Raw genomic sequence first — 10,402 nt, 5'->3', positions numbered from 1 at the left:
GACTGAAGCCATTAACAGGTAAGACAAATCTTTCTATAAACCCCTAAATGCCTCGGGTTTGTAGAAAAATATGAAGTCTACAAAACAATATATATGGGGGGGGGGGGTGTTAAAAAAACCAAAATAAAAGCAGCAGCACTTGTAACTTTTAAGAAATGAATTTCTTCAATGGCCATTGCTAAGCATTTGCACAGTATTTTCACCTTCAAGCCTTAGTTTTGTCAATAAAAAGCAAAGAGAGGGGCAGGGCTCTTTCCAGAAGAGAGGAAAGAAGAAATCAAGGAATGGTGAGGATATGGTGGCTGCTGGAAAAAGGAATTGTATAGAGGGACATAACATAGGAAAGCGAGGTGCAAGTCCTTGAGTTTCCCATTCCTATTGCGTAACTGAACCTGGGCCTAGGGTTGCCAAGTCCAATTAAAGAAAAATCTGGGGACTTTGGGGGTGGAGCCAGGAGACTTTGGGGGTGGAGCCAAGAACAAGGATGTGACAAGCATAATTGAACTCCAAGGGAGTTCTTGCCATCACATTTAAAGAGACAGCACGCCTTTTAAAATGCCTTTCTTCCATAGGAAATAATTAAGGATAGGGGCACCACATTTTGGGGCTCATAGAATTGGACCCTCTGGTCCAATTGTTTTGAAACTTGGGGGGTATTTTGGGGAGAGGCACTAGATACTATACTAAAAATTTGGTGCCTCTACCTCAAAAAATAGCCTCCCCAGAGCCCCCAATACCCACGGATCAATTTCCTATTATTCCCTATGGGAATCGTTCTCCATAGGGAATAATAGAGTGCCCAGTAGACATTTCCCTCCCCCCCACGCTTTCTAAAGGGGGGGGAGGGCCTCCAAACTAGGGAATCCCCTGCCCCCTCCCTCTCACACACACACACTTACCAGATCTTCCTCCGGACAACTCTACTTCCTGTGAAAACGAAAGCAAAGAAAGGGAGGGGCCGTTCTCAGAAGCCCGTTCTGCTTCCTGCTTTCTGCCCAGCCTTAAAGGGGCAGACATTTTGCAAACAGCTCAGGAGCTCTACAACATGAAGCCTAAAGGTATGTTCACCCCCCACCCCCGCTTCCAGAGTTTTGAAGAGCGGGAGATGAGGCTGTGAACCCAGAAGTCTCCCGCCAGAGCGGGAGGTTTGGGAAGCCTACCTGGGCCACAGCCACCACCACAAAACTAGGCCACAGTTTTACCAGGTAGAGGTGGGTAAGGGAAGAAAAGGGGGCAAATTGAAGACGGGGGAATGGATAAAGGTAAGTTAGGTGAGAAGCAGAGAAGGAACCAGGAAATGGGGGGGATGCTATGGCAGCTTTCAGGAAAGGTAAAGAGGATATAGTATGGAAGGTATATGGATTATTCTCTGCAAGTCCAGAAGAGGATTCACTGCTTGTATTTTTATATTTCATTCTTCCTTTGTTTCCTTTTGTATGAGGGATAGAAGTAGCATGTGCAGGTGTGGAACAGGGTTTGTCAAGTCAGGGTGATTGTGACCTTTTCATTATCGTACCCCATGAAAAACTTTTAATAGCCAAAAAAAAAGATTTAGAATTGGGGAATCTTGCTAATTAGAAAAAATAACAATATCAAGATCAGTATGTTTATCTGAGGAGAATTGACTCTCGAAAGCATATACCCCCTCCCCCAAATCTTGATGCTACTGGACTCGAATATAGTTTGTTTACCAATGTGCACCCAAAATTAAAACAGAAATACCACTTGGTATAGATCAAGCTTACAACAATATCTGCAAAACGTAGTAAAAAAGATCATATGCCACCTGGGTGGCCCCAATGCACCATTAGAGGATAAGAATCTGTGGTGCTATACATGGCAAGTCATCCCCTGCTGCTCTAAGTCTAGGTCATAGTCTTCCTTTCAGAGTATCCTAAGCATTTTTGGTCCCTGCTTATTAGAAAAGCCAGTTCTGTTGAGCAGTCCTTTTTTTAGTCACTCCCTGGAGTGTTTTCAGTGTTCAGGAAATACAAATAACTGTGATATGTTCTTGAGCTGGAAAAACAAAATTTCTGTTTATTGGAATTCTTAAAAGTGTGTGTGTGTGTATTGCTGTGGCAGATTTGCCATGATGCAATGTTTGGGAATGAATTCCTCTGCCTTTGACATTCTTTGCTTCACTGTAATTCTTTTTGTACCTGTAAAATAAAAAATACATTAAAAAGGAAGAAAAAATGGATTGCACAACTATTGTGCTTCTTTGTTGTGCAGTAGAGGACTACTGGCCAAGAAATTAAAGAGTAAATTAAAGTAACAAATTTTAGATTAAAAAAGACCTTTTTAAATGTTTCTTTTTAACTTTCCAACCATACCACAGATATGAGGGAAAGGAATTAGAGGAATAGGAAAAAATAAAGAAATAAGTGTCAATTAAAGGTTCTTGTCTCAGGATTAGGCACACCCCTCTAGTATCAGCTGCCTTCCATAACTTGCCATATTCAGAAAACTTACTATGTAAAAAGTTAATACATGTAACTGCAACTGAACTTCAGGCATACAGAGGTTACTTACAGACTGCCAGCTCAGGGCAGCATCAAGCCAACCCAGCAGTGAGCTGGCTGGAAAAGGAGCACTCAGAAGCATGCAGATGGCCCAGAACAGGGACAGGCCATGGGCACCCTGGAGGAGCATCCAGAGCATTTATGTGCCCGTCTGCTACTTCCTGGATGCTTCCCAGCTATCCAGATGGCTGGGGAGGTGCCTTGTTGCCACCTCAGATTTTAGGTACCACTTTGGACACTTTCTGAAGTGGCTCCCAGCCAGACCAGGATTTGGTGAGTACAGGACAGAGATGGCAGGCAGATGTGCACATTTGGATGCGCTTTTTAGATTCGCTCGTCTGCCATCCCCAGGGCAGCTTAAACTGCCTGTCTCTAACCAGCCAGTGCTCCAACACCTCATAATAGAACTCTGGCCAAATCTCTCATGTGATTGCACCCTTTGACTAAAGATTAGGGATAACTTCCTGACAGTTAGAGCACTTCCTCAATGGAGCAGGCTTCCTTGGGAGGTGGTGGGCTTTCCTCCTTTGGAGGCTAGATGGACATCTGACAGCAATACTGATTCTATGAATTTTGGAAGATCATGCACTAGATGACCCTGGAGGCTCCTTCCAACTCTATGATTCTATGACCAGCCAAAGCTCAATGTCCAGATCTGGACCATATAGAGGAGGGGCCCCAATGTGGTGCTCCTGGACACCACATGCTCAGCAACACATTTTCTGTTGGCTGCCAAGTATTTTTAGAAAGTGGGCAGGGCCAAGTGGAGGGCCCAGCAAAGGTTCTGATTGACCATTGGAGATCTAATAGGCTGTTCAGATTTTTTAAAACGTTGCTTTGGCAGCAGCTTCTACCATGGCACAAAGATCCTCACTGTGTGACTGAACGCAAGATTCAGCAGATAGATCCGTGTTAGCCTGAAGCAGTAGAACAAACCCACACCTACCTCTCTTATACCTGCATTACATTGATGACATTTTTATGGTCTAGATACATGGAAAAGAAGCCCTGGATGCATTCCACCAGGCATTCAATTACTTTCACCCCACCATCGACCTGACAATGAACCAGTCTATGCAAGAAATACATCTACTGGACGCCATTGTAAAAATACATAATGGATGCATAGACACTACCTTATACCGGAAATCTACTGACTTACAAACATACCTGCATGCCTCCAGCTACCATTCCTAACATACCAAACGATCCATTGTATACAGCCAGGCTCTATGCTACAGCCGCATCTGCTCCAGTACTACTGGCAGAGATTCTCACCTGAGGGATCTACAAGAAACCTTTTTGTAACTAAAGTACCCACCTGATAAAGTCAGGAAACAGATTAACAAAGCCAGAATGATACCTAGAGAAAACCTGTTACAAGACAGACCCAAGAAAGACAACACTACTTGAGGTCACACACAACTCTCAACTGAAAACAGTTTGTATCATCAATGGCTTACAACCTCTACTGGACAGTGACAGCTCTCTTTAATTTATTGATTTGATTTGATTTGATTTATATCCCACCCTCCCCACCGAAGCAGGCTCAGGGCAGTTTTCAGCAGTGCAGGGGGGGGGGGGGGTAAACCTTTTCTTATACACAGACAGCCACCTAATTCAAACAACTCCTCATCTACAACAATACAGCTTCTCACTTGAGCATGAACACTGATACCAGAGCTTGCAATAAACCCAAGTGCCAACTTTGCTGCCACATACACCCCGACATCACAATCGCAGGACCTAACAGCATTAACTACACCATTTCAGGCTCATTCACTTGTTCATCTTCCACATTATATATGCCATTAAATGCCAACAATGTCCTTCAGTTCTCTACATAGGACAAACAGGACAAACCCTATGACAAAGGATAAATGGACAAAAATCTGACATCAAGAATCACAAAACTGAAAAACCCATAGGAGAACATTTTAAACTTCCAGAATATTCAATGGGTGACCTCAAAGTTGCCGTTTTGCTGCAAAGGAACTTCAAGAACAGAATGCAGAGGGAAATTGCTGAATTACAAATTATTATGAAACTTGGAACAAACACCTCCCCACTGAAGGGATGTTGGTTTTTTTATCTAATTACATACACTAAGCCCACTTTCACCAAGTATCCCAATGTATTTCTCTTTTAGAAGAGTGTATCAGAATAATGTTTTTTGAATTGACATACTCAAATAAGGGATATTGGCTGTTTATCTCACTACACATACTAACCCATCTTCCACTATATTTTTAATGTATTCTTTTTTTCTAATGGCAAACTAGAATGAACTTATGCCTTCTTTTTAACCCTGAGGTAACATTCCAACAGACTCTTATTTATTGCAGGTCACAGGATACCTGTGACGTGGACATCAATCTGCTATTCTGACATATATTGCCTTGGTTTTGTTGTTTTAGCCTGGTCAGCCCAGGCTGACAATCACCAGACCCTAACTTTTGATTCTTTTAATCTGCTGAAAAACATTTCCATGCTCTTGCATACTAATTCACTGCGCACTTTCTCTATATTGCTTGCCATTCCATCCTATTGTCTGATGAAGTGTGCTTTTAGTACATGAAAGCTTACATTCTGAATAAAACTTCATTGGTCTTAAAGGTACTACTTGACTCCTGCTTTGTAAGATTCAGCAGTTTTGTGTCTGGCTCTACCTCCTGTAGCATCCATTTTGTGGCTGCATCCACCACTCTGTATCGGAATTCTAAACGCACCTGCAGGCACAAAAAGGTTGGGGATTCTGAATCTTGAGCAGGCATCTGCAGCCTATTACAGTTACAAAGCTAGGTGACATCAACATGCAGAGGAAGAGATCAACCAAGAGCTACTATAAGTAAGCCTATTTGCATAACTAAAACTATGCTACTTAACATTACTGACAATCAACATGTTAACACCACATAAAGGTTCTGCAGCCCAAACACTTGCTGTTGTTAATGCTTTATTGGGAAGTGGCAAGCACAACGTCTCAACATGATAAATATACATTAGAGTACCCTGCTTGATTGTTTTAGTGCCCTGGCATAAACCAAGACAAGGTTGTGCTTGGAATTACTGACAACCTTAGTATCCTCTGGGATCTGGTGCCTGGGATTAAGTTTACCTATCCAGTTAGTAACTCTGGCAGCTTCAGCAACATGCTTATTGCTTCACACACACATTTGGAACCACAACTTGCACCCACAGAACTGGACAAGTGAGGCCCCTCCCCTACAGGCCTTGATGGGGAAAACAGATCTCAGTTTGTAAAGGCTCATTTAAAGACATACACATATATACATCATCACAACCTCTATCACGACCCACCATAACTCACAGAACGACCTGGGAGGTTGCCGAAAAGCATGTTGCATTCTGGGCCACTGCCTACCAGCTATGTGTGGCTCTGCTCAGCTATGTATGGCTTTGCTCACTGTGCTGGATTCCTCGTCTGATGAAGTGTGCTTAAGAGCACACGAAAGCTTATGTTCTAAATACAAATTGGTTGGTCTTAAAGGTGCGACTTGACTCGTGTTTTGTTCTAATCTCAACCAGATATCCACAGGGTGGCAAGGCTGTTTAGAGCCGCAGCCCCTTTCCCCCAAGATTCCCTCTATGCCTTTCGCATCATTTGCCAATCCATGCGATTATTACCGCCACGGGCAACGCCTCGGCGCCAATGGCAGAAACCGACCGTGCCTGATCCTGACCTCTCTCCTGCCCATCTGGCTCTTTTTTCTCTTAAACAGCTGAGTGCCTATAAAATGCCAACACATGTGATCCCAGTGACAGGCACGTCAAAGGACTGATTCTTTTTGGTTCAGGAATTACCACCGTTCGCCGGGACATCAGAGGATCACAACCTTTCCGTTCCAAGCAAAAGCTGCGCGCAGCCGCTGACGGCACAGAACCCCTTCCTGCCGCCGAGCCCCCTGATTAACCAAGCCCTGGGCCTGCCGAGGAGCCACGCACAGCAAAAGCAGGAGGACCCGGCAGAAAGCGGAGACGGTGATTACGCGGCTTCTTTAAGGAGGATCACATCTGCGAGACACTCCAGCCAAGCTCAGAAATAAACCTCCACCGCCTTCTCTCCTCGCTGCCGCTATCTCCAGGAGCGGACTTTTCCAAAGACGCTACGGGGGAGGGGGAGACGCTTTTCAGAGCCTTTTCTTCGTTGCAGTCCCACAAGCAGCCGTCTTCTTAGCTTTTTTTCGCATTTCCAAAAGATAGTTTTGGACTCGCCTCGTCGGCTCGGGGGCCAGGCGGCAGTCGCGGTGTGAGCGCTACCCTCTCTCCCCCCCCTTCCCTCTTCGCAATGGTGCGGTCTGCTGGAAGGACTCTTCGCGTCGGCCCCGGACTGCTCAACGTTGCCAGTGTGCTCGCAGCTCGCTAGAGTTGCAGTCGGGCGGCTGGCTGGGGGAAGCAGTAGCCGCGGTGCTATTTAGTTTCTCTGTGTGTGTTTGGTGGCTCTCTCGCTCTTTCCTCCTTCCCTGTCTCTCACTCACTTCTTTGACATTTTTACTTCTGAAAATTTTCTTGATTGGTGAGTATTTTTTTCCCTTCTTCTTCTTCTGCAACTGCTTTTTCCTCCTTGAACCTTTTCAATTCGCAACGAAAGATTAATTGTGAATTTCTTTTCTTCTTTTTTTAAGCGACTCTTCACCTTTTTGTTGTTTATTGTTAATTTGTTCTACTTGCGATGTGAGGTCTAACAACTGATTTTATCTTTTTCGACTCTTACCTCCCCCGCCCGCCAAACTAATTTTTCTTTCGCTTAACCCTCTTCTGGTTTTTTTTCGCCTTTCCAACAATTAGCCTGATCTGCAAGCTTGATTTGTGCGCTCCTCTGCTCTGTTTTAGAAAATCTTTTTTTTCCCTTACAGATGTTTAATTAGTTTGTGTGGCTTTATTCTTTTGTCTTTGAACTTTTAAACGTTTTTCCTCCTTTCTTTATTGTTGAAGCCTTTAGTTCTCGTGTTTGCCAAGTGATGTGGTACTTTTTTTGGAAGATTTTTTTTTAAAGAAATTGCATTTCTGACACGCATGTCCCATCTTTCTTTCCCACCCTTTTCTTTACGCCCCCCCCCCCACCAAAAAAAAAGGATTGCTCAAATGTTTTGTACTTTCAGTACTTTCCACTGGGTTTAAGTTCCCTAGTGAGCCTTGGAAGGGACAAAGAAAACAGAGGTGCTATTCCAAACAAAGATAGACAAGTGAATGGGGGGAAAGTTTTTAAAACTTAAGGGATTCGAGACTGTAAAATAAATCTCTTAATGTAGTCTACCAGAAGGGAAGCAGTAAAATGAATTTTTAAAACAACTCAGTGTGTTTGTCAGTACTGTGTACACTGCGAGTGTGATCTGTTGTCTTGATGCAATGTATCATTGCCAAATATTCTATCTGTGATACCCAGTGGGGTGGGATTTTTGAAATGGAAGATTGCTGTTATAACTTGTGGAATGGTGATACACTGCTTTATTCATAGTGTAAAATGTACACTGTTTCAAGTTATCTTGGGTCATGTGCCTCTGCTATCTAATACTCTCTGAATGACTGAGTCCGTAAACTGAATATGTAGGCTTTGAGAGTTAGAAGCTGATGTATCAAGAGAACTTCAGCAACACACCTTGCCTTGTAGCTCAGTTTTATTTCAAAAATAAATGTTTGTGCACACTTACTGCTTGGGCATGCTCTACAGTTCTCTGGGGAAGCCTTCAGCAAGCTCTAAAAAGGTGCCTCTGAAACCATGATTTGCCCAAGGCTGTGCAGTAAGTTGAATGATAATTTGAACCTTGTGCTGTCCCATCTAAGTCCACTAATGTAAGAAGGACTGTGTTTATTGGTTCCTTACACATGGCTTGAAGATGCTGCCCAGAAGTTCAATCTTATAACTGTTGAAGTATTCTCACTTTTTAAAAAATTGGCGGGGGGGGGATCAGTACACTAAAAAAAGGACTTTACACTGGCCCTCCCAATGCAGAGGAATGCTTGTAAACCTGAACTCTATGGAATACTCTTTAAATATATCATTTGAGAAAGGGTGATCTGTCAGATTTACACCCTACCCTTTCTTCCTTTTAGCCTTCTAACCCCTCCCCCCCCAAGGAGTTAGATTAAGCTGAGAGGGAGGGATTTGCCCCAGACCATCCCCTGAGCTTCATAACTGACTGGGCATTACAATCCAGATCACCCAGTCAAACACTCACATTCCATTCTTGAATAAATTCAGTACATTTTGAAAGAGCTCATCTTCGTATACACAAGTTCTTTATTTATTTTTTTTTGGAGTGTTTAAAATAGCCCTGTGCTGCCACTTACAGATGTAAACAATTTTAAAGTTGCTTCTTTAAAAGTTGCTCTGAACTCCCAGATGTTTCCAATCTTGGCAGAAGTTTCATTTCTAATAGCTTTTTTTGAAAGCTTCTCTTTACTTACATTTCAAAAAATGTATAGTTGTCTCATTTTTTTTACACGGAGGGACTTTTAAATTTAATATGTCAGAAATCTCATAAATGTATCAAGAACCCACTAGGAAGGAACCGATCTGGAACAGAAATGCAGGATACTGTTGGTATCATCTGTTGAGCTAAACTACGGTATATAAGACAGGCAGGTAGGCTTGTACCTCCAGTACATAATGCGTCATATATATATCTAGTATAATTCAACTACGCTTCACATAGGACCATGTTAGCTCTGCTAAAGAGACAGCTTGTGAACCATGTCAGTATATTTATGGTCTAATCTGTTCAGCAGCCTTGCAGACTGGGCTGTTTAGTAAACACTTTGGGACAGAGACTTTCTGTTTTTATGTGTCAGTCCCACTGTGGTATCTGACTTAGCTTTTTCTTTAATTTCCCAGGTGAGTTGTGTGAGTGCTTTTTTAGTTTCTCACAACAGGGGCAATTTTTTAATGCCTTCAGAAAGAGTTTTACGTGCATAATTTTTAGAATAAGTAGATGTACCTAATAATTTTGGCCATAATTCAGGCAAAGTTGAGTCCCATTAATTTCAGTGAGGGAGGGTGATTGTAGGTGTCCCCCTCATCTGCTGAAATCAAGAGCACTCCACATTTTTGGCTGTAGGAGGGTGCTTGTGGGATACATAGTGCTAAAATCTTATTTTGTGGAGGTTTGACACTATTTGGTTTTGTTGGAAATGTCATCTGGGAAGCAGAATTGTTCAGATGGTAAAAGAGTATACGTTGTGTGAAAAGAAAAATCTAGAAAACAGCAGAATAATGGAGCTGGAATAGAGCTCTTCAGAGTCTCTTAAAAGCTACCTGCTCTCGGTAGCAGCTTGTCAGTGGTGTTATTCATATTTATAGGTGTTTTTGTTGAAGAGGAAAGCCATCCTAGGTTAGAATGTGAGGTGTTTTCTTCAGGAAGCACATACCACAGATGAATATTCTTCCCCCTCCCTAGAATGCTGATGGAGGATGTATGTGGGATTTGTCTGTCAAGGTAAAGTTATCGATGGATGTCAAGGGAATTGTAAAAGAGAGCAAGTTTCCTAAGGACTGCTTCTCTTGAAAAGGCATATAACAGGCAGGGATTTGGGAGGTATGTATTGTAATGGCTGTGAAATCTTGCCAACAACTCATGTGTCAGGGAGTAGGAGACAGTGTCTGCACATATGCCAGGAAAGTGGATGGAGCCTGGGGATACTAGAAAGGAAAAGTGAAAAAGATTTTATTGGGAAGGGGGGGGGGGGAGTGACAAGAGGAACAAAAAACAGGATGTCTACTTGCTGGAGGGATATGTGAATTTAGTGCCTAAAGTACTGTCTACAGACTTCTGCTTTACAGATTGTAAAGGAAAGATGAACACTCTTGATTACAAGAGATTTTACTTTCAAGGAAAAGTGGTGTGACTCAAGCCTAAGAA

General features: G+C 42.8%; 1 protein-coding gene across 3 annotated transcripts in view; it reads left to right on the top strand.

Annotated features, from left to right (window-relative positions):
* The first annotated feature begins 6,810 nt into the window (after nt 1-6,810).
* The window catches only part of RALY (RALY heterogeneous nuclear ribonucleoprotein), a 384,646-nt gene continuing 381,054 nt past the window's right edge, over nt 6,811-10,402 (top strand). Inside the window, exon 1 of one of the 3 annotated variants that reach the window (XM_060230996.1) lies at nt 6,811-7,059. The gene's annotated coding sequence lies outside the window, so the exon portion shown is untranslated. The remainder of the gene's footprint in view (nt 7,060-10,402) is intronic. The other 2 variants (XM_060230995.1, XM_060230994.1) reach the window with 2 other exon arrangements.

This window comes from Heteronotia binoei, chromosome 2 (assembly GCF_032191835.1).
Source record: "Heteronotia binoei isolate CCM8104 ecotype False Entrance Well chromosome 2, APGP_CSIRO_Hbin_v1, whole genome shotgun sequence".
Lineage (NCBI taxonomy): Eukaryota > Metazoa > Chordata > Lepidosauria > Squamata > Gekkonidae > Heteronotia > Heteronotia binoei.
The sequence above is the reverse complement of the archived record's forward strand: the minus strand, read 5'-3'. Positions and strand labels throughout refer to the sequence as shown.